Here is a 24744-nt window from a genome sequence, read left to right as displayed (position 1 = left end):
AGCTATGTCGACTGCAGGGATAATTAAAGTCTCCGCTGCGTGCCCCGTCTTCGATGGAACTGAATATCCCTACTGGAAGAATAAGATGCGCATGCATCTTGAAGCCATTGACGTCGACCTATGGTATGTCGTCAAGAACGGCGTTCCCAAGGCTGGAGAAGGTGTCACTGCTGCTGATGTCAAGAAGTTCGTTCAACTGGACTCTACTGCCAAGAATATCATCTGTGGTCATCTGACCAAAGGACAGTATGGCCGTGTGAGTGCTTTGGAAACATCTAAGCTGGTCTGGGACTGGCTCTCCAAGGTCAATGAAGGCGTCTCAACCCAGAGAGATCAGAGAATCAGTGTCCTTCGCAACCTCTTCAACCGCTTCAAGCGAAATGACAATGAGAATGTCCAGCTCACATTTGACCGACTCACTGACATCACAAATGAGCTTCAAGCCCTCGGCGCTACTGAGATCACCAAGCATGAAGTCGTCAAGACACTACTGAGATCACTTGATAGTTCGTTTGACACCCTAGCCCTGATGATTCAAGAACGTCCTGATTTCAAGACACTCGATCCGTCTGACATACTTGAGAGGCTCAACACACATGAGTTTCAGCTTTCTGAGAAAAGAGATATCTACGGTCCAAACTATGGGCGAACTCGTGCTTGAAGGCAAAAGCTGTCTCCTCATCTGAAGAAGAATCTGACAGCAGTTCGGATGATCCTGAAGACATTGGAAGGGAACTTGCTATGCTTGTGAAGAAGTTCCAAAAATTCACCAAGAAGAAAGGTTTCAGAAAGTCTTCCCGATCAAGCTCAAGGAATGATGAAGCTTCTGCTCACGACTACAAGAAGAAAACATGTCACAAGTGCAAGAAACCTGGCCACTTCATCTCTGAGTGTCCGCAGTGGGACAATGAGAACAAAAAGAAGAAGAAGAGCAAGGAATATGACTCTGACGACAAGAAGAAGAAGAAATACTCAAAGTCTTCTTCCAAGTCTTCCTCAAAGTCTTCATCACACAAGAAGAGCTCATCTGGCAAGGCACGTGCGTTTGTTGGCAAGGAAATGGATTCAGAGGAGGAGTCCGCTTCTGAGGAGGCGGAGGTGGAGTCTGAGGAGGAGTCCGATTCAGGCGTCGCAAGTCTGGCTACAGCATACGTTGCCAAGTCCATCTTCAACACTGAAGACAATGACTTCATCACCGACACCGATGCAAATGACAAGGACTACTCCGCTTCTACCTACTGCTTCATGGCACGCGGTGCCAAGGTAAACACACGCACTACTCACTATCAAACATCTAGTGACGATGACTCTGATTGTGGTTCAAAACCCAGCTACAAAACACTTGCTAAAATTGCAACTGAACAACAGAAAGCTATGGAACATATTCAAAAACTGTTAGACAGAAGCGATGATCTGTTAGGTGCTGAAATGACTCGATCTGAGTCCTTAATTGAAGACATAAAAAATCTTCACGTTAAGTATGAGGAACTTGAAAGTCGTCATGAAACGCTCTCAACAACTCATGAAAAGCTTTCCTATGATTATCTTCAAAGGAAGCAAGATCTTGAGAAATTGAGAGCGGCTCATGAAGATCTTCAAAAGGAAAACGAGTCACTTCGCGCCGAACAGATCAGCTCCGCTCAGGAAGGATTTGAACCACCATGTCTTAAATGCATTGAGCGTGATAATGCTACTACTGTTGCTGAATGTTCTACTGCTGCTACTGTTGCAATATCTTCAACTGTTGATGTGGGAACTAACCCCTCTGCTGAGGATTCCACTGCTATTGCTGATGAGAATGCTAGGTTGAAGACATTGCTTGAAACAGGGATGTACAAAAGTCTTAAAGGGCATCAGACACTATGTGATGTCCTCAAAAAGCAGATCTTGAACCGAAACCCGAGGAAAGAGGGTGTTGGGTTCGTAAGGAAAATGAATGCTGATGGCTCTTACTGGAAACCTGAGCAGTACCCCAAAACCACATGGGTTGCTGCAAAGGAATTTTCAGCAGATCCATCCACTCTATCTGGGTTCACTTGTGCAAACCCCATTGTCATTGATGAATCCTTTGATGCAAACTATAAACTGTTTAAGAATCAGAATGGTGAAGTGTTTGCCAGGTACATTGGTACTAACTGCAGGAATGGACCGCCTATGAAGAAGATCTGGGTTCCGAAAAAGTGTCTGGAGAATCTTCCTGTGAATGTCATCATGACACCTCACGTGAAGAAGACAAACCTCAGACCAAAGGCTTCATACGGTCCAAAGGCTTCATACAGACAGAGGACTCACCTGAGTCGCACTAACGCAAATGTTTTGCAGGGAAACCATACTCAGGCCTATGAATATGAGAGCGGTTCATCAAACCGCCATGTTCATAAGACCAAGAACTATTCTGCTTATTCTTATGAGTACTATTGTCCGCCTGCAAGACTGTTTGCTAGGGCTCCAAAGCCAAAGTTCTCAGATGCTGCACTTAGACTTATTGCTTCTAAGCCACCCTTGAAGATGTGGGTGGCTAAGAAAGCTTAACTCTCTTTTGCAGGGAAAGGTCTCCAGCAGAAAACCAAAATCGTCTGACGCTATTGCTGGGGACCTTAAACATCTTGTAGGGCGCAAGATCAAATGCCCGAATGGTCTTACTATGTACTTCGTTCCTGAATCGCTTGCTACTCTCCCTATTAGTCCTAATCTGGATCTAAGCTTTCATAACCCACTGGTTCGTCAAATGTTTTTGCTTCACAATTCTCTTCGTGAAGCCTATCCCCCTAACTGCACTGTAGGGTACGACACCAGCGTCTTCAGAATGGATTATTGATAGTGGGTGTACAAATCACATGACTGGCAAAAGAAGCCTTCTTATGGACTCAACCTTACGTCCATCCGACAAGAGCCACATCACATTTGCTGACACTGGTAAAAGTAAGGTATTGGGTCTAGGTAGAGTTGCAATCTCAAGGGATCAACACATGGATAAAGTCATGCTTGTTGAATCCCTTGGCTTCAACTTAATGTCTGTCTCAATGCTTTGCGATTTAAACATGATCGTAATATTTGGAAAATATCGTTGCCTTGTTCTAATGGAATCTGACAAGTCTCTAGTATTTGAAGGGTATCGAAAAGATGATTTGTACGTGGTAGATTTCTCAGCAGGACCACAGCTTGCCGTATGTCTTCTAGCAAAAGCTTCAGAATGCTGGCTCTGGCATCGGAGGCTTGGGCATGCTGGCATGAGGAACCTCCACACCCTGGCAAAGAAGAAGCATGTCATAGGCATCGAGGGCGTCAAGTTCAAGAAAGATCACTTATGCGGTGCCTGTGAGGCAGGAAAGATGACGAGGGCCAAACATCCCTCGAAGACAATCATGACTACTACTCGACCCTTCGAACTGCTTCACATGGATCTTTTCGGTCCCACTCATTACTCAACTCTTACTACTACTGCTTGTCTCTATGGCTTTGTCATTGTTGATGATTATTCTAGATATACTTGGGTGCACATAATCCTTTACAAGACTGAAGTGCAGGATGTCTTCAGACGCTTCGCCAATCGAGCAATGAACAACTATGGCGCCAAGATAAAGCATATCAGAAGTGACAATGGCACTGAATTCAAGAACACTGGCCTTGATACATATCTTGATACCTTGGGCATCACACATGAATTCTCAGCCCCGTACACGCCACAGCAGAATGGCGTCGTCGAACGCAAGAACAGAACACTCATTGAGATGGCCAGAACGATGCTAGATGAATACAAGACTCCAAGAAAATTCTGGCCTGAAGCCATTGATACTGCATGCCATACAATCAATCGTGTTTATCTTCACAAGCTTCTGAACAAGACATCTTATGAGCTCCTTACTGGCAAGAAGCCAAATGTCAGTTACTTCAGAGTATTTGGCGCCAGGTGCTGGATCAAGGACCCACATCACACCTCAAAGTTTGCACCAAAAGCACATGAGGGTTTTATGCTTGGATATGGAAAGGATTCGCACTCCTACAGAGTCTTCAATCTCTTTCATTATAAAGTGGTTGAAACAGTGGATGTGCGGTTCGATGAGACCAACGGTTCACAAAGAGAGCACCTGCCAAATGTGCTAGATGAAGTTCCATCCAGTGAATCAATCAAGCTAATGGGAACTGGAGAAATTATACCTTCTGAAGCTCATCCTGAAGAAGAACTTATCATCTCAGCACCTGATCAACCTGAAGACAATGCTCAGCCTGAAGACATTCCCTCTAACAACGACAATGATCAGCAAGAGCAAAATCTTCGCCCTGTACATCCTCGTGTTGCCAATGAAGTGCAGATTGAAAGAATAATTGATAGCATCAATGCACCCGGTCCACTCACTCGTTCAAGGGCAACTCAGCTAGCAAATTTCTGTGGGCACTTCGCATTCGTCTCAATAACAGAACCCAAGAAAGTTGAAGAAGCCTTCATGGAACCTGAATGGATTCAAGCTATGCAAGAAGAGCTTCAACAGTTTGAGCTGAATAATGTATGGGAACTGGTTAAGCGTCCCGATCCTCGGAAGCACAACATAATAGGCACAAAATGGATATACCGCAACAAACAAGATGAGCACGGTCAAGTTGTCAGAAACAAAGCTCGTCTCGTTGCTCAAGGATATACTCAAGTGGAAGGCATTGACTTCGATGAAACATTTGCTCCTGTGGCTAGACTTGAAGCCATACGCATACTGCTGGCCTATGCAAATCATCACAACATACTTCTTTATCAAATGGATGTGAAGAGCGCCTTTCTCAATGGCAAGATTGAAGAAGAAGTGTATGTTGCACAACCACCTGGCTTTGAAGATCCAAAACATCCTGACATGGTATACAAGCTCAACAAGGCACTGTATGGCCTCAAACAAGCCCCTCGGGCCTGGTATGACACACTCAAATACTTCCTGAAGAGCAAAGGCTTCATACCTGGTTCCCTCGACCCCACTCTCTTCACGAAGACATATGATGGTGAACTGTTTGTGTGCCAAATATATGTGGATGACATTATCTTCGGGTGCACCAATCAGAAGTACAGTGAAGAGTTTGGATTTATGATGCAAGAGCAATATCAAATGTCTATGATGGGAGAGCTGAAGTTCTTTCTCGGTCTTCAAATACGACAGCAACGCAACGACATCTTCATATCTCAAGAGAAGTATCTCAAAGATTGCCTGAAGAAGTTCGGTATGCAAGACTGCAAAGGCTTCACGACGCCAATGCCAGCCAAGCATCATCTGGGTCCTGACGACAATGGTAAAGAGTTCGATCAAAAGGTATACCGCTCCATGATTGGTTCTTTACTTTATCTATGTGCATCTAGGCCAGATATTATGCTTAGTGTTTGCATGTGTGCTCGATTCCAAGCGGCACCAAAGGAGTCGCATCACTTAGCTGTGAAGCGAATTCTTCGATATTTGGCTCACACCCCAACTCTAGGATTATGGTATCCAAAGGGCTCAGAGTTTGATCTGGTTGGATTCTCGGATGCTGATTATGCTGGTGACAAAGTGGATCGCAAGTCTACATCAGGCACATGTCATTTTCTGGGACGATCACTTGTATGTTGGTCTTCAAAGAAGCAGAACTGTGTATCTCTCTCCACTGCTGAATCTGAATACATTGCTGCTGGATCTTGCTGCGCTCAGCTTCTGTGGATGAAGCAAACACTCAAGGACTATGGCATTCATCTGAAGCAAGTGCCACTCTACTGCGACAACGAAAGCGCCATCAAGATTGCCAACAACCCAGTTCAGCACTCGAAGACAAAGCACATTGAAATTCGTCATCACTTTCTCAGAGATCATGTTGTGAAGGAAGATATTGATATCATACACGTCAACACTGAAGAGCAATTGGCAGATATCTTCACCAAGCCCTTGGATGAGAAGAGATTTTGCAAGTTACGGTGTGAGCTAAATATCCTGGAATCCTCAAATGTCCTGTGATCAGGCACACATCCTAACCCTTATGCATATTGATGACTTAGATGTGCAACACACGAAGTAAAGTATATCTTCAATCAATGAAGACATACATTCTAAGTGTGAATACATTAATGTGGAATTTGACTTCGGAGCGCCACGATAATTGTGCGCCGTGTCTGGGTCTAATACTTCCTATACGGTGGGTAACGCCACCACCAAATGTTCTATTTGAAGTGTTTCACTCATGGCGTTACCTTGCTATGTCTTCACATTTGGTTTGGCTTCAATCTCAACATGTTTTCATGATTATCTTCACTATGTTGGTTATATATATATACTAGTGTTCTATCCTCTACAACATTCACTTATAGCTATGTCTTCTTGTTGAATCTTTTGAACTAAGTGAATGTGATCGGACCCTAACCTCTCTGTGCTTTCTATCTCAAACTCTATCTCTCCAAATCATATGCATTCTATTGAAACTGTCGAATGTCTTCTCTGCGTCCTTGTCAGCAGAAGATACAGAGACAAACCTTAAGTCCGCTTTCAATGCTCATTCCTCCACATGAAACCCGGAGAAGTAGGAACGACCACCCGACAATCCGGGCGTGCGTGGGACGTGGAACAAACCCCAAAATTCTGCATGATGGCCACGTGTTCCTCAGATGCGAATCGCCAGGGGCACCTGTGTAATAACGCAGTGCCGCCCCTGTACCTATAAATACACACTTCACAGCGGTCATTATCTCTTCTTCCACTCTCGCACGAACCCTAGCGCCACCGCTAGCCCTCGACGACGCCGGCGACGAAGCGCTTCGCTGCCGCAACCTCTCCGACGCCGTCTTCACGCCGACCGCGGACATCGTCCTCTCCGCCGTCGCCGTAGGTGTCCTCCGTCGCCAAGTTAGGGCACGGAAGATCGAACTGCTCGGCCTCCTCTTCCACTCCGTCTAGCAGTTCTTAGTGTGGTAAATAAAACTTCCTTTTTACGGCACCGTTGATCCTATGGCTTTGTCACTTTCTACCACAAGCAGTTTCTATTCACACAAGTTAGATCTCTCTCATACTGCATCTCATAACATGCCTAGTATATTCACTTATGCTTCACAAAGTAGTTAGATTCCTCACTTGTACTGATCTCTGGATTCGTACAAATCTGGAACCAACTCCTTATCTATGAGTGAATGTCTTCGCACGATGAGGTCAATGTCTTCTAAACTGATTTATATTCAAAATCTTCTGAGAATGCATATGACCTCTTCCCCTTCCCTCGCACCTTAATGCTGTCACAGGTACATGTCCGTGGGAGAATCCCTTGGTTCTCATAGTCTGCATTCATTTGCAGAATTCTTACAGCATCATATCAATTCTCCCGAAGCCAGTTCCTGTCTGTCCAGCAAGCGAAAGCCCTTGAAGCCTTTGAACGTATTGAAGCCTTTCAGTTTAAAGTTCATGGCTTCAGAGAAATCAGCAAGGAAGGGTGGCAGAAAGCGTCGTGGAGAAACATCAAGAGATCTGCCAGATGACCTCTCAGAACTGTACAAGACAGATCCTGAAGAGGATTACAATCAGCGCAAAACACGAATCCAATGGATTCGATGCTATTGGGCAGAACAGTGGTTCAAGTACAGATTTGTGACAAAGGAATATGCTGAAAAGAATGCCATCAAGCGACCATGGGGAGACATCCTCTACAAAAATCTTCAACCCAGGACCAGAGATGAAGCCATTGAACAAGGCTTCTATCCCTGCATGGTCCGTGGACCACAGCCTGCGGATGCTGACCCATCGTCACTGCTATGGTGTCGTGACGACATTCTGTTCAAGCGCAACTTTCAGTTTGCCCAGAACTCAGCGAAGCAGAACAAGAAGACATTGGGACTAGACTTCAACCCTGGTCCTTCTGCTCCAAGGGCTGACGGCACCCGTGATGCAGAACCCAATGTCGTTGGTCCTTTCTACAACCTTGAAGGTCTCATCACCCATATCTTGGTTCAAGGGACAACCATGAATGAGCCTGCAGCTGATGCTGAATCAGATGAAGCGCCTGCAGCGCCGAAGCCAAAGAAGTTGAAGAAGCCTAAAGCTTCAAAGCCTTCCCCTTCACCAAAAATCTCACGGGCGAAGCCACTGGCAACTGCACCTCCTGAAAACAGTGTGCAGTCTGAAGATTTGTCACACATCTCCAAGCCCCAGAAGGTCAAGATGCCTCTGCCACACACCGGCCAAGAGCTAACTGCTGCTGCCATTCTGCGCAATGATGCCATTGATCTATCAAGTGATGAACATCTTGCAGATGACGCTCTTGAGCAACTCATCAAGAGCAAAGAAGAAGCAGAAATCTTCAGTGATCTGCCGCTCTTTGATGTAACAATCATCCAAAACTTCATTGATGAGTGGTTTGACACGCCAAAAAATCAGCTTCGACGATCTCCAACTACCCATTGGCCTCATTGTCGCCTTCCATGGCGCCATTGCTTCAGAGTTAGCCATAGCCCAGCGCATTGTTGAACTGAAGCAGAAGATTGACTTTGAGAAATCTCAGTTCAAGAAGCATATGGCCAAGCTCAGCATGCAAGACGTGAAGAACTTCAAGATTATGCTGCACGAGCTCAAGGAAGCCTTTCTAAAGAAACATGCAGAATCTCAGGGTTCTCGTGAGCGCATGAAGGTCCTGGCATATAGGTGTGTGCAAGCCTACAATGAGGCTGAGAAGCGCAAGGCCCTTGGGCGTCCTGGCATCGACCCCAGGATGGCTGCCAAGAAGACGAAGAAGCCCGCTATGGATGAACCCGAAGCACCAAGGCAGGAAGCAGATCTCCTTGTCTTCCCAACTAGCATGACTGGCCCAAAGCCAAAGGCCAGGTCAACCGCTTCAGAACTGAAGAAGACCAGGACTGCTGAGGCTGAAGCAAGGAAGAGAAAACATTCCGAAGCCTCTGCTACTGCCCCCGCCAAGAAGAAAAGAAAGACCAAGAAGGAACGGGCTGCTCCCACAGAGCCCTTGATTGTTGAACCCATTTCCATGGTTCACCCCGACGCCGATCCACAAGAATGTCAACTGACTGTCCATGAGCCTGCTTTCACAGAGGCTCATGAAACTGAAGACTTTCCAGCAACTGATCCCATGGCTGCTGAAGACATTGGTCACCATGACCATGTTGAAGATGATGCAACCCTTCCTCAGCTAGAGCACCAACAGGTCTCATCGCCTGTGCTCACGCATAGCGACCTCATCAGCATTGGTCATCCACTGACACCAATTGCATAGGATGCTTCATGGGAGGATCGCCCACAAGAGGAAGAAGACTTTGAGGCCCAGCCAACAGCAACTCCACAGGCGTCACCCGCGTTGCACAGGCTTCGCAAAGGTCCAAGGCCTCAAGTCTCTGCTGAAGACAATCCGGCTGCATCAGCCGCTGAAGAAGAAGTCCCACAAGTTGCCACTCCCCTGTCCCACCAAGAAGCGGTTCTCGAGGAGAACGTGATCGTGACCGACCCTCCTGCTCGTCAAGTGGAGGTTGAACATCTTGAGGCTGCCACCACCAACACCACTGAAGCCACTAACACTGTCATGGCTGAAGCTAATGTGGAGCCCTCACCAACAACAGCACCAGAAGTCAGCGAAGCCACTGATCCCGCCGCTTTTGTTCCTGTGTCTGCTGCCGGTCCCCAGTTCGACTATCATGTTGAGCACAGGCCTCAGGTACAGAAGCCAATCCCAAGATTGCCAAGGTTCCTAGGTCCTGCATCAGCACCTGGCTCCTTCAGTATCAATGGCTTCAGAGCAGACAACACATTCTTCAATAGCTCCAGGAACCCCTACTCAAGGGAAAGAATATCATCTGATCGGTTCTGGAGTTATCCGCAGCGAAGCTATTACTCATGCGTTCTTTACCACCAAGGTCACATCTTCCCACACAAGCGCCTTGACATTGAAGCCATAGCTGGTCTGCCCTATCTGGAAGAAGCTCTGGATTGCTTCAAAGAGGTTGGACTGCTGCCGTTCGTCACTGACCAAGCGCATTGGAATGAAGAGTTGCTGCTCCAATTCTATGCCACACTTCACATCTGCGGGTATAGCAGAGATCCGAAGACTTGGGTCCTGGAGTGGATGACAGGAAACGTTCATCACGAAGCCAAAGCCTTTGACATCATGGAGCTTACTGGTTTGCCCACTCCTGGCGACCTCTACGAGCATGGATGTCAGCTTCATAGTGAAGCTATTGAGAGCATCTTTCAGAAGACTGAACCTAATATGAGTCAGATGCTCAGTATGATGAAGCCATTGCCCCAAGATGCTGCTTATCCCACTGAGTTCTTCATTGAAGACCTTGAGTATCTGCCAAGAACCATTTATCACATCATAAGGCGAACTCTCTGGCCAATCAAAAGACATTCTCCCCATGCCAAGCTGGAAGGTGCAATGAAGACTTTGGTCTTCTATATTCTTCATGGAAAATGCTTCAATACACAGGATTTCTTCATTCGCCAACTTGCTGCATCTGGCTCTGATCTGTTTGGTTTGAAGTTCTACGCCCCTTGGGTGATGCGGCTGATCAAACTTCACTCCGCTATCTCATATCAGCCCTCTGCCCGCAATCATCGGATCGTTTTGCCTGATGTGGATATGTCTATTGAAGCCATCTATCCTGAGCCTACCAAGGAACCTCTAAGTCTTCAGAATGCAGAGCATCAAAGTTTTTCTCAGAATGTTGAAGGCGTTGAAGCCGTAACTCGTGTGTATCCTTTGGCTGGCACTACACGTGCACCACATCCTGCTCTCACTGAAGCCACTGATAGCACCATTGCCCAACGACCCAAGAAGCGCACTCGTGTTCTCAATGACCGAGAGCTTCTGGTGGCTCTTCATCAGAAACAGGATAGGCATCATGACTGGCTGAAGCGTCAAATGCAAAGCCTCTTGGTGGATGTTAATCGCATTCACAATGTTGCCACCAAGAATGCCTTTGTTGCTCATGAAACCTCTCGACGCACATGGAAAGGGCTGACGCTACTGTGTTCTGAAAATGATCTTCAAGAGGATGGCTTCTCTGAGCAATTCAAGTTTGACTCCACACCTCCTCGAAGGGCAGTGCTGCGACGAACTCCATCTCTTGAAGACTCTGAGTTCTCTTCCTCTGCTGCAACTGTGAATGCCAGAGTGATCGAGGATGAAGATGATGCTACTTCACCGCCACCTCCTTCAGCATGCTTCGACTCTGCTCCAAGCTCTTCTGCACCGCCAAACACCACCAACGACCCTGCTGCTTCACCTACTCTTCATGGGAACGAGTAGATGCTCTATGTCTTCAAACCTTTTTGGTCCTTCCTGACAAAAGGGGGAGAAGCATATGAGTTTGATAGTCTTCAAGCGGGTCCATATGGGCGGGCGCTTTATATTTTGCTTCATGCTTACAACTCTCGTTTTGCTACATTTGGTTCTTTGAGTTGTAACACTTAAACTCGATGGTCGTCTGCTACTTATTTGCCACCTTGTGTTGCGATGATAAATTCCGCATGTGCAACGATAAATTCCGCACTTAGATCATTCTGCAGACGTCCATTTTCCATTATGCATGTCATTATCTTCACATACTTTCTCATGCATAGTGGATTGTCATCATAAGTTGAAGTGGATCTCCACAAGTACAACCTGCCATGTGCGTTTGCATTCCAAAAGCAAATTATTTATATGCACATCTGCAGGGGGAGCCCTTGCAACTTATGAAGACAATTCCTTATCCTTTACAATTTCACAGACTGTATTCTCCGTTGAAAACTTCAACTAGTTTGTCATCAATCACCAAAGAGGGGGAGATTGTAAGTGCATATAGTGCCACCCCTAGTTGGTTTTGGAGTATTGACGACAAACCTAGTTGAGGGACTAATGTGTTTGTGAGAATTGCAGGATAACACAGGTAGAAGTCCCTCATTGATTTGGTTTTCCTACCAGAGATGACCCCTAAAAATGTATGAAGACATTGAAGTCAAAGGTGGTATATGAAGATATTCACATTGAAGACTATGACAAGAGAAGACATCGCATGATGCCTATGGAGCTCGAAGACTTAGATCTTTCATAGTTCTTTTTCTTCCTCTTTGTTGAGTCATAGGAACCACCGTACTGTTAAGTGGGATCCAAGAGAACCAGTCAGAATGACTGAAGTGATGCTTAAACAAAACCTATGTCTTCGAGTGAAGACTTTGAGAGTGAATCTTGTCCAGAGTCGGACAAGTCAGCTTTGCTTGTAGCCCAAGTAAAGTTGCCGTGTGAGTTTGAAATCTGACCGTTGGAACACGTGTCATTTCCTTAGTGACCAAGGGTCATTTCAGACAAATCAGGTCGGGTTGCCAAGTGGCTATAAATAGCCCATCTCCTACAACCATAAACGGTTGGCTGCTCAGATTCAGAGTACAACTTTTGTCGTTTGAGAGCAACCCACCTCGAAGCCTTTGAGAGAGAATTCCTTGCGAGGATAAAGCCCTAACCACCCAGAGCCAAGGAGAATTAGGCATCACTTAAGTCTTCTTGTCTGTGTGATCTGAAGACGTATTACACTTGAGGACTATGCATCCTCTAGCCGGTTAGGCGTCGCGTTCTGAGCATCCAAGAGACATTGTGGATTGCCGGTGAACGAAGTCTGTGAAGGTTTGGGAGTCTACCTTGAAGACTTACCAGAGTGATTGGGCGAGGTCTATGTGACCTTAGCTCAAGGGGAATACGGTGAGGACTGGGTGTCCTGAGCTGCGTGTACAGGACTAGGTGTCCGGGACTGTGTGTCCTAAGGTTTAAATACCTAGCCGCCCTAACCAGATGTACAGTTGTCACAACAACTGGAACTGGTCCAACAAATCATTGTCTTCAATGAGTCACTGGTTTCATCTTCCCTTCCCTTTACTTACTGTTACTCCTTGTGAAGTCATTGTATGATTGCACTATCTTTTATCTTCACTGAGTGACTGCGTTTTCTGTTAGGCTTCATAATATCTTCCTACCTGATCCTTACTACATTGCTGCTATTAGTCATTGTGCTTTCACTCCATTGAATACTTGACTATGGCTTGCCTAGTGTAGTCTACCTTCCGCTGCAGGGTAATAGGTTTATTTCTATCGTTTGTCTTCATAACTTCCACGTTTTGAAGACTTTCATAAAAATCACCAATTCACCCCCCCTCTAGTCGATATAACGCACTTTCAGATCTCTTATTCAAGTTTTACCTGTGTATTAGATGAGTACTTATTGTGTGCTTGTTGGTTTGTCTGCGATAGAATACCCGGAGTGCGCCGCCTGTTACTTCGAATCATTAGGTTTCGCGGATCATCAGCAAGGCAAGTAACACTTTGATCATACCTTTTCTACTACCCAGTTTTCTTGCATTAGATCAATCCTCACACATTGCATGATTAGGATCTAATTAAATTGTGGGATGGGAAGTAGATGAGGTAGAACCTATTACCTGTTTATTATCAAACCTTTGGGAGTTACTTCTACGTTTGCTTATTATGCCATGCTATGCTAGTAGACGTGGATTGGGTGAGTGATATCCATGACAGATGTGAGTTTGTTAATTAATGGTTTATCTAAGGTAGCAACTTAAATACACATCTGGGTGGATTGAGGCACCTGGGTATTCCAGGACTTGCCTGTTTTCTTTTGGACCGCCACCCAGGCTCAAAGGGATCATGAGACTATTCATACTAGAAACTTCCGTGTGCAGCCACAAGCTATTATGGGCTCTAGCATAGTTGACTAAGTTGTGCGAACTCTTACAGTGGTAGACTAGCAGATGTAGGGGATGTAGGTGGTACGGTCTACCCGATCGTAAGGTGCTAGCGCTTTTGAAAGACTATGTCTCGGTCATCCGTCTTCTCAAACACCATGTAGTGCGAGAAACCAAACGGGGGCGATTGAGTCTTGTGGGGAAAAGTGCGCAAACCTCTACAGAGTGTAATAAACTAATCATGGTTAGCCGTGTCCCCGGTTATGGACATCTTGAGTATCTAGTACCTGGATTATCATGTGAATCTCAACATGTTACTCTAAATTAATTTTGTTGGGTTATGTTAAAGATGATGCTTAATTGGGATTGAGAATGCTGTCAACCATTCTCAATGTTTAACAACTACCATGATAGTTAAATAAAATTTATTCCTTTGAAGTAGGGAAAAATTGGCTTTACGCAAAACTGTAACCATAGAGCTTTCCACCAGCCAAATATGCATATAGTATAGCTGTTTCATTCCATTACTCTCTATGTGTTACATTGCCAGAATATTCCATGTGCTGACCCGTTTCGGGCTGCAACGTTAATGTTGGAGACTTTTCAGATGATGATTAAGGAGTTTTTAGGTCGTGGTTCTATACTCAGTGATGCCGTTGGAGTTGATGGACTCACTTATCTTCCAAGCCTTCCGCTGTTATCATTATTAGATGGCCTTAAGCCATATTTATTGTAATAAGTTCTCTTATGAGACACTCGATGTAATAAGTGTGTGATTGCTACTCTGCTATAAATCCTCCGAGTACTGTGTGGTGTCAGTATTATTGATCCAGGGATGACACCAGAGCACAGAGATCAGACTGTTTGAGGTCTGTTCGCTACAAAACCTTAACCATCTTTGATCAACGACCTAGTCAAGTAGAGGCTCACCAGGAACATAGTGTTTGTCTATGTATTCACACATGTATTTAGGTTTCCGATCAATACAATCCTAGCATGAATAATAAACATTTATCATGAATAAGGAAATATAAAATAACAACTTTATTATTGCCTCTAGGGCATACACTATTGCAGGATGGTCCAAACGCGACACTATGATCAGAGACCCTTCGGCGAAACTGTGTGCGATGCCATAATCGCAAACGGTGGTGTAAAAAACCCGTCAAAAAAGGTGCAAAACATTTGCGATGACAAATGCATCAAACACGGTTCAGATTTTAGTTACGTATGCGATGCAGGGCATACGATTCAGGTCAATTAACTGTTTGGGATAAGGAGCAACAAAAGAAACGGGCAGCCAGATGAAGGCGTGTGCGATATACAGCATACAGTTCACTGGGATGAACTGTGTGTGATTATACAACACAATGGAAACGGTTCAACTGAACAAGATGTGTATGATACGCAGCAAACAAGTCTGTAATCAGAAATGTGTGCGAAGACCAATAATAACAAAGACGATTGCTGCTAATAAGCCGTGTGATTTGCTCTGTCTATAGTAGAATAACATGTATATATATATAACTAAAATAAACATCCAATTACATAAGTGACTATACATATCATTCGCACACACCTCAATAAACAATTGCATGCATTCTAAAGTAGGATAAATGATCATATAGTCATCTACTTCTTGTGACGCTCCCGCCACTGCTCTATGGGTCGATCCCTCGTCTGGGGCAGGAAGAAGACAGTTCCTCATTTCAACGATCCGCATGTACATCTCGTAGCTTGTGTACGCGTTCATGGCCGCGTACTTGACATGTTGTTCATCCACTCTCTCATGCCACACATTGTGCCAAGCATTCTTGTCCTTATTGCTCTCATTCTTCATCTTCATGTAGTAGGGGTCGATGATGGCCGAGGCGAGATCAACCAGGGAGTTCAGTTTGTTTTTGTCGCTGCCCCGAACCTTGTAGTGGCGCTGGATGTTGACAAGATTCGGGCATTTCAAGCCCGAAACCTTGAGCTCTTTTAGATCTTTGGTGGTGTCCACCGTAGCGAAACTGTAGTCGGAGCTGTTGATAAACCTAGAGAAATGCTCGCAAGGCGTTGTGGCCAGGTGGTAGTGGTAGACGAGGATGTCATGTCGCACGCACAACTGGGCAATGGCAACCTTCTGATCGTGCCCGGCACGACCCATGGTGTACTTGAGGTCGAAGCCGACCACTTGGTACTTGTCCTCGGCAAGGAACTGCTCCATAGTTTGGATGGAGCTCTCCACAGAGACCGGATCATTCATGTACACCACCGAGAGAGCCTTCCCCCTCATGTGGGTGTCCACGACGTGTTCCGTGGTGAACTGCCCGCCGTTGTTGTCATCGGCCGCTGGGAGCGCCATTGAAGCCACGGGGAGCGCCATTGGAACCGTTGGATGTCCTCTCTGTATGTGTCCTCGTGTGTGTGCTTATTGTGTCATGTGAGATAAGAGATGAAGGTAAATGGCTGCAGGAATAAAAGGGGGCCGGGCAGCTTGGATTCTCGGCACGTCCGCATGGTAGTTTTTGCAGCGGGTAACTGCATCATCACGGCACGCCCGTCGCAACCGCATGCACAAGAACGTGTGTGATCGTGCGCCAGCCCCAAACACTGGCAGCGCGGGTGGAGGGACGAGGGCAGAGCACGCGGAGGGACGTGAGAGCAGAGCATGCGCGGCGGTACATGAGCAGAGCGCGCCACGACCACCTGAACCGCAAGCACCACATGCATAGAGTAGTTGAACACGCAGGAAATGGTCGCCTATAAGTCGGCCGACAGTTGCGTTGCTGCGTAGAGAGCGGCCGTGTGCTACCACCTCCGTCTAGTCTATAGCCCTCTTTATATTCTGTGCCATACTTTTCCCTCAAATTTAACCAACAAAATGTTAATGCATGTTACAAAAATTATATAATTGGAAACTATGTTCAAATACGAATCCAACTATATAATCTTTGGCGACATACATTCGTATTTTATTAGTTAAATCATACTTATAAACCAGGATGGAGGTATAGTAGGTAATTAAATCACAAACATTTTTTTTATTAACCATATGTGTACGTGTCCTTTTGTCCCCCTCTCGCACGTCTTATCACCCCGCTGCCGCAGAAGACTTACAGTGCAAGCATGCGCAGCGTGCTGGGGGCGTTCTTTTGGCCAATCGATGGCGCTAATGAATCGTCGGTGAGCCCGTTCCCGCGCAACCTCGCAGGTTCCCGCGCAAGCTTCCCGCCCGGCTCAGTGAAATCCCCCAAAATCCCAATGCTTACCGGCCTGCTATCAAAACCCTCACGGCCGGCGAGTCCTGCGTCTCATTTTCCCCTCCCTCCCTGTAGCTTATCTCGTTTGTTTCTCCCACAATCGCCAATGGCACCGGTTCATCATCGTCGCTCAGCCACTCCACCGTTATCAGAGGACAACTCCAGCTCGGAGGCTACACCACGGCGGCAGCGCAGTCCCCGGCATAGTGTAGTGCGCATGGCGTCCCTGTTGGGTGTGCGCGGAACACCCACCACACGCTCCGCCGCCGGTGCCCATCGGCAGCTGTTGCCGGCCGCCGTTGCTGCCACACCACCGTCGAAAGCCAGGGCCATCGCCCGCTCCACCGCCATGGCCCGAAGGCGGGAGGTGGCCGTCGTGGCCGCCACCCCACTACCGGCCACCGTGGCCATCACCCGCCCCGCCACCGCGGCCCGAAGGCAGAAGGTGGTGGTCGTGGCCGCCACCCCATCGTCGGCCGCCATGGCCGCTAGCCCACCGTCGACCGCCGGGGTCATCACCCGCTCCGCCACCACCACCCGAAGGTGGGAGGCGAAGGTGGACGCCCGCACGTGCGTCTGCGACCTTGCGCGCTACACCGAGTTCCTACGAAAGGAGGAGGAGTGCCTCGTCGAGCACGCAAAGAGCCTTACCACCGCCGTGGCCGCGGCACATGCCGCCTCAGAGGCGAGGAATCTGGAGATCTATGAGGAGAACCACCGCTTTGAGAGGGGTTGTCTGGAGCGGCAGAGGGCGTTCGAGGTGAGCGTCGCTGAAGTTGCAACAGTGGCAGGCACCGTGTTGCGGTTGCCTAGCTCATCGATAGGCAGTCGGAAGCAGTACAAAGCCCCTTCGCAGTACTAGTAGTATTTAGGGGCTATTTTGTTCAGTTCATCTGACTATAGATGTGGTGGAACTGTACAACGTACTTAAAATTAGCTAGTATATATAGTTGAACTAGCTATTTCAATACGTGGTTGGGAACAATTGGGGAAAAGTTTGGTCAGTTCGGCCGTCGAGTTAAATTGTTTGTATAAATTAAGAACGACTACTTAATATATGAATGAAATCTATGATTAGTTACTGAATTTTAGTTGCAAAAATTAGATACTGCTACTGATTTTTAGCTTCATATTTTGACAAATCGCAGTGTTACAAGGTTGACAAATGTCAATATTACTAGATCAACAAATGCCAATCTTTCCAGTTTGACAAATGATAACATACCCAACATGACAGATGCAAATCTTACCAAATTGTTTGTAAGTGGTTGCACACGGGTCATCCAAAAGAACCGTTTGCGTTAAAGAGATGCACAAATCCTGCTCTCACTTTGCATACGGTGTTCTATCTAAAACGTTTGCAACCAAGAGCCGCAAAAATCCTGCTCGGCACATTTTCCCTTGGCTTCCTGGGAAGCTCCCAGTTTGCATACGGGTGTTGTAACTACAACGTTTGCGATGAGTGTTTTATATTTAAAAATCATTGACATTTTTTTCAAAAGAAAATCGTTTTATAAGTCTGTACATTAAGAGAGAAAAACACAAGTTCGCTCAAACCATATATTTCATTCAGTCATACTGCGAATTTATATTCATATGATCGAGATACAATATTAAACCCAAGAAAATAGCTATTTTTGACGGCGGCGGAGGCGGGTGTCGTGCCATAGTTGTCGTTGTCGTCCTCCGGGACGCCGTTGTCGACGGCGGCATCCCATGCCGCTAAGGGGGTCGCGCACACGGAGAGGAAGGCGGGCGGCCATGGAAGTCAAAGGGCTCACTCCCGGTGAGCCTGCACAGCATACAGCTCGCACGCTTCCCGGTGAGCATGCGCATTCGAGGACAGCTTGCACGCCTCTCGGTTAGCATGCGCACCGAACTGCGCTTGCATGCCTCCCGTTCAATCAAGCTCAAGTAGTTGTCCGCACGGCACCTCCTACAACTATTGAAACCAAGACACATGGCGTCACGTGAATGGTTAACAGAACGCACATGGTTTGAATTATACAAACACATGCACCCAAGGACATGAATTTTATTTTTCAACCAATTTATATGCATCGGAGCATCTGCATGTAGTTCAAATTTGAATTACGCACATAAATGCATTAAAAACTTAGTTAATGCATAAAAATGTCCAAACGAACCCCGAAAAATCACAAAAATTGACATAACACTCATGTTGTTCTATGTTGACACGAGAAAAATTTTGAAAGCGGTAAGAGGCAATGGATATCGTTTCGTCCCCAAATGTGGGACGTTCCCTATGGAAACCATCATGCTTGTTGTGAGAAGCATATATCCAACCCTGCCTCAAATGGGACAAAAAATTTACCACGGTATGTTGATGCCGCTCCATGATAGCATGCCAAGTTTCATGAATTTCAAACGAGTTTTAGATTAATTAGAATTTTAAAAATCAGGTATCTCAATGTTTTGCCGGCAATCAACGGTGCCCCGGTGTTTGAAATTTATTCCCATTCTTTGCATGGGACCTAAGCATGCACCCAATGACACATATTTGAATTTTCAGCCAATTTATATGCACTGGAGCATGTGCATGCAGTTCAATTTTGAATTATGCACATAAATGGATTGAAAACTCAGTTAATGCATAAAAATGTCCAAACGAACCCCAAAAAACACAAAAATTGACACAACACCCCTGTTGTTCTATGTTGACATGATACGTCTCCGTCGTATCAACTTTTCCAAACACTTTTGCCCTTGTTTTGGACTCTAATTTGTATGATTTGAATGGAACTAACCCGGACTGACGCTGTTTTCAGCAGAATTACCATGATGTTGTTTTATGTGCAGAAAACAAATATTCTCGGAATGACCTAAAACTCCACGGGAGGTCTTAGAAAAAACAATACAAAATCCTTGCCAAATATGAAGACCAGGGGGCCCACACACTTTCCACGAGGGTGGGGGCGCCCCCCTAGGACGCGCCCCCTACCTCGTGGGCCCCCTATTGACCCTCCGACGCCAACTCCAACTCTATATATTTGCTTTCAAAGAGAAAAAAATCAGGGAGAAGAAATCATCGCGTTTTACGATACGGAGCCGCCGCCAAGCCCTAAAACCTCTCGGGAGGGCTGATCCGGAGTCCGTTCGGGGCTTCGGAGAGGGGGATTCATTGCTGTCGTCATCATCAACAATCCTCCATCACCAATTTCATGATGCTCACCGCCGTGCGTGAGTAATTGCATCGTAGGCTTGCTGGACGGTGATGGGCTGGATGAGATTTATCATGTAATCGAGTTAGTTTTGTTAGGGTTTGATCCCTAGTATCCATTATGTTCTAAGATTGATGTTGCTATGACTTTGCTATGCTTAATGCTTGTCACTAGGGCCCGAGTGCCATGATTTCAGATCTGAACCTATTATGTTTTCATGAATATATGCGAGCTCTAGATCCTATCTTGCAAGTCTATAGTCACCTACTATGTGTTATGATCCGGCAACCCCGAAGTGACAATAATTGGGACCACTCCCGGCGATGACCATAGTTTGAGGAGTTCATGTATTCACTATGTGCTAATGCTTTGTTCCGGTTCTCTATTAAAAGGAGGCCTTAATATCCCTTAGTTTCCAATAGGACCCCGCTGCCACGGGAGGGTAGGACAAAAGATGTCATGCAAGTTCTTTTCCATAAGCACGTATGACTATATACGGAATACATGCTTATATTACATTGATGAATTGGAGCTAGTTCTGTGTCACCCTATGTTGTGACTGTTACATGATGAACCGCATCCGGCATAATTATCCATCGCTGATCCGGTGCCTACGAGTTTTCCATATACTGGTTCTCGCTTATTTACTTTTCCGCTACTACTGTTACAATCACTACAAAATACCAAAAATATTACTTTTGTTGTCTTTACTTTTGTTACCGTTACCACCACTATCATATTACTTTGTTATTAAACACTTTGCTGCAGATACTAAGTTTCCAGGTGTGGTTGAATTGACAACTCAGCTGCTAATACTTGAGAATATTCTTTGGCTCCCCTTGTGTCGAATCAATAAATTTGGGTTGAATAATCTACCCTCGAAAGCTGTTGCGATCCCCTATACTTGTGGGTTATCAAGACCTTTTTCTGGCGCCGTTGCCGGGGAGCATAGCTCTATTCTTTGAGTCACTTGGGATTTATATCTGCTGGACACTATGAAGAACTTGAGAGATCCAAAAACCAAGATCTATCCCTCAACTACGAGGGAAGGTAAGGAGCTGCCATCTAGCTCTGCACTTGATTCACCTTCTGTTATGAGCAAGTTTGCGAAACCTACACCTGCTTCTGCTATTCGTTCTGATATGTCGCATGTTATTGATGATGCCACTTTTGCTATGCATAATACTTATGATGAAACTGCTTCTATGCCTGATACTAATGTGCCCCTTAGTGAATTTCTTGATGAACAAATTGCTAGGGCTAGAGAAAGAGAAATTATTGAATCTGAATACGATGATGATAGTGATGATGAAAATATGCTTGTTATTCCTAAAGGTTATCTTTTTGATAAAGATGCTTCTTTAGCTATTTTAGCTTGCAGAGATAGATATGAGCTTAAGAGGTTATTAATTAAATGGAACAAAGAATCACTTAGAGATAAAATGAAACCCGATCCTGCTTTTGCTACTTCAGCTATATGTGTTCCTGATAAAGATTATGAATTCTCTGTTGATCCTGATATAATTACTTTGGTTGAATTTGATCCGTTTTATGGCTATGAATCTGAAACTGTTGTGGCACATCTTACTAAGTTAAATGATGTAGCTGCTCTATTCACTAATAATGAGAGATCACGTTACCTCTATTTACTCAAAATATTTCCGTTCTCATTAAAGGGTGATGCTAAGATATGGTTTAATTCTCTTGATCCTGGTTGTGTGCGTAGTCCCCAGGATATGATTTATTACTTCTCTACTAAATATTTCCCTGCTCATAAGAAACAAGCTGCTTTGAGGGAAATATACAACTTTGTGCAAATTAAAGAAGAGAGTCTCCCACAAGCTTGGGGGAGGCTTCTTAAGTTACTTAATGCTTTGCCTGATCATCCTCTTAAGAAACCTGAAATACTTGATATCTTTTATAATGGACTAACCGATGCTTCCAGAGATTACCTGGATAGTTGTGCTGGTTCTCTTTTCAGGGAAAGAACACCGGATGACGCTGAAATTCTATTGAATAATATGTTGACAAATGAAAATAATTGGGCACCTCCTGAGCCAGCTCCTGCTCCAATTACTGAGCCTATTCCTAAACCAACTCCGAAGAAGAGAGGTGTTCTATTTCTCAGTCCCGAAGATATGTAAGAGGCAAAGAAATCTATGAAAGAAAAAAGTATTAAAACTGAAGACGTTAAGAATTTACCTCCTATTGAAGAAATACATGGTCTTAATTCACCGCCTGTTGAAGAAACTTATGATCTCAATTATTTATTTGTTGAAGAACCTCCTGATCTTGATATCCCGACACAAGTAGTAAAGGTAAATTCTCTCTATAGATATGATAAAGCTGAAGTTCCTCCTACTAAAATTGCTAGTCAGCGCTTGGATGAGTTTGATAACTTTATGTTTAAACAAGACGACTTCAATGCTTATTTTGGTAGACAATTAAAAGAAAATGCTTATATGATTAGACGCTTGGGTGATTATATGGCTGATATTAAGGGTGAACTTAAACTTATTAGCAAACATGCTTCTATGGTTACCACTCAAGTAGAACAAGTACTTAAGGCTCAAAAAGAAGTGCTTGATGAGATGAATAGTAAGAAAAATCATTATGCTGTTAGAGTGGCTACTAGAACTGGTAGAATGACTCAGGAACCTTTGTATCCTGAAGGCCACCCTAAGAGAATCGAGCAAGATTCTCACAGAAATAATATTGATGTTCCTAGTTCTTCTAAAAAGAAGAAAAAGAAAAATGATAGAACTGTGCAAACTTCTAGTGAACCTATTGCTGAACCACCTGATAATCCAAATGATATATCTATGTCTGATGCTGAAACAAAATCTGGTAATGAGCCTGAACCTAATGAAAATAATAATGCTGATATTCATAATGATGCTCAACCTAGTAATGATAATGATGTAGAAATTGAACTTGTTGTTGATCTTGATAACCCACAATCAAAGAATCAACATTATGATAAAAGAGACTTTGTTGCTAGGAAACATGGTAAAGAAAGAGAACCTTGGGTTCAGAAACCCATGCCTTTCCCTCCTAAACCATCCAAGAAAAAGGATGATGAGGATTTTGAGCGCTTTGCTGAAATGATTAGGCCTATCTTTTTGCGTATGTGATTAACTGATGTGCTCAAAACAAATCCTTATGCTAAATATATAAAGGATATCATTACTAATAAAAGAAAGATACCGGAAGCTGAGATTTCCACCATGCTTGCTAATTATACTTTTAAGGGTGGAATACCAAAGAAACTTGGAGATCCCGGAGTACCTACTATACCTTGCTCCATTAAAAGAAATTATATTAAAACTGCTTTATGTGATCTTGGAGCCGGTGTTAGTGTTATGCCTCTCTCTTTATATCGTAGACTTGACTTGAATAAGTTAACACCTACCGAAATATCTTTGCAAATGGCTGATAAATCAACTGCTATACCTATCGGTATTTGTGAGGATGTGCCTGTTGTAGTTGCAAACGTTACTATTTTAACGGACTTTGTTATTCTTGATATTCCCGAGGATGATAGTATGTCTATTATTCTTGGAAGACCTTTTCTTAATACTGTAGGGGTTGTTATTGATTGCAACAAAGGCAATGTCACTTTTCATGTTAATGGTAATGAGCATACGGTACACTTTCCGAGGAAACAACCTCAAGTTCATAGTATCAACTCTATTGGAAAAATTACATCGATTATATTTGGAGGTTTTGAATTTCCTCTTCCTACTGTTAAGAAGAAATATGATATTCTTATTGTAGGGGATGTGCATATCCCCGTTGAGGTAACTTAGTGTTATTCAAAATTTCTTCAGTTTCATGATTATCGGAATGAGTTTGTTAACAAGACTTGATCAACCTTGTTAGTGGATTCTTTTTGATGAACATGAGATGGATGAAACTAGAAGCACAAACTTCTGTACCCTCTTTATATTTTCTGTTATTCATATTAAATAAAGTAAAAAATAGTATTTTCCTGTCTGTTATCTGATTATCCGTGCAATATAAAAATAACCCGAAAATAAAAGTCCTCAGAATGCCATGCCAATTTAATATGATTTTTTCAGGAATATTTGAGGATTAACTGTGCAAAAATTACCGCGGGAGGAGCTGCCACCTGGCCATGAGGGTGGTGGGCGTGCCCCCCCTATAGGGCGCGCCCCCTGCCTCGTGGGCCCACGGTGGCCCTCCTCCACTTATCGCAGCACCCATCTTCTTCCTCTGTCTCACACAAACCCGAAAAACCAACTCAAGCACGAGTTCCAGCCACTTTTGCTGTGATTTTCGATCTCCTTGCTCAAAGCACCTCTCGCAAAACTACTTGGGGAGATTGTTCCTTGGTATGTGACTCCTCCATTGGTCCAATTAGTTTTTGTTCTAGTGCTTTATTCATTGCAAATTTAAGTTGCATAGGCGACCATGTTCTTGAGCTTACATGTCAAATTTATATGGTTCCAAGTAGTTCTAATGCTTGATATAGGCTCTAGGCACTTGTAGGAGTAGTTGCTATCAGTTTTATTGAGTTTGGTTACTTTTATTTTGAAGTTACTAAAAAATTTCAGAATCTTTCAGAGATAAACAATATGTTTAGGAAGATGTTCCAAGGTGGTTCCTCTAAGAAGCAAGGACCCAGAATTG

The sequence above is a fragment of the Triticum aestivum genome, chromosome 4A (genome assembly GCF_018294505.1).
Source record: "Triticum aestivum cultivar Chinese Spring chromosome 4A, IWGSC CS RefSeq v2.1, whole genome shotgun sequence".
Taxonomy (NCBI): Eukaryota; Viridiplantae; Streptophyta; class Magnoliopsida; order Poales; family Poaceae; genus Triticum; species Triticum aestivum.
Note: the sequence above shows the minus strand (reverse complement) of the source record.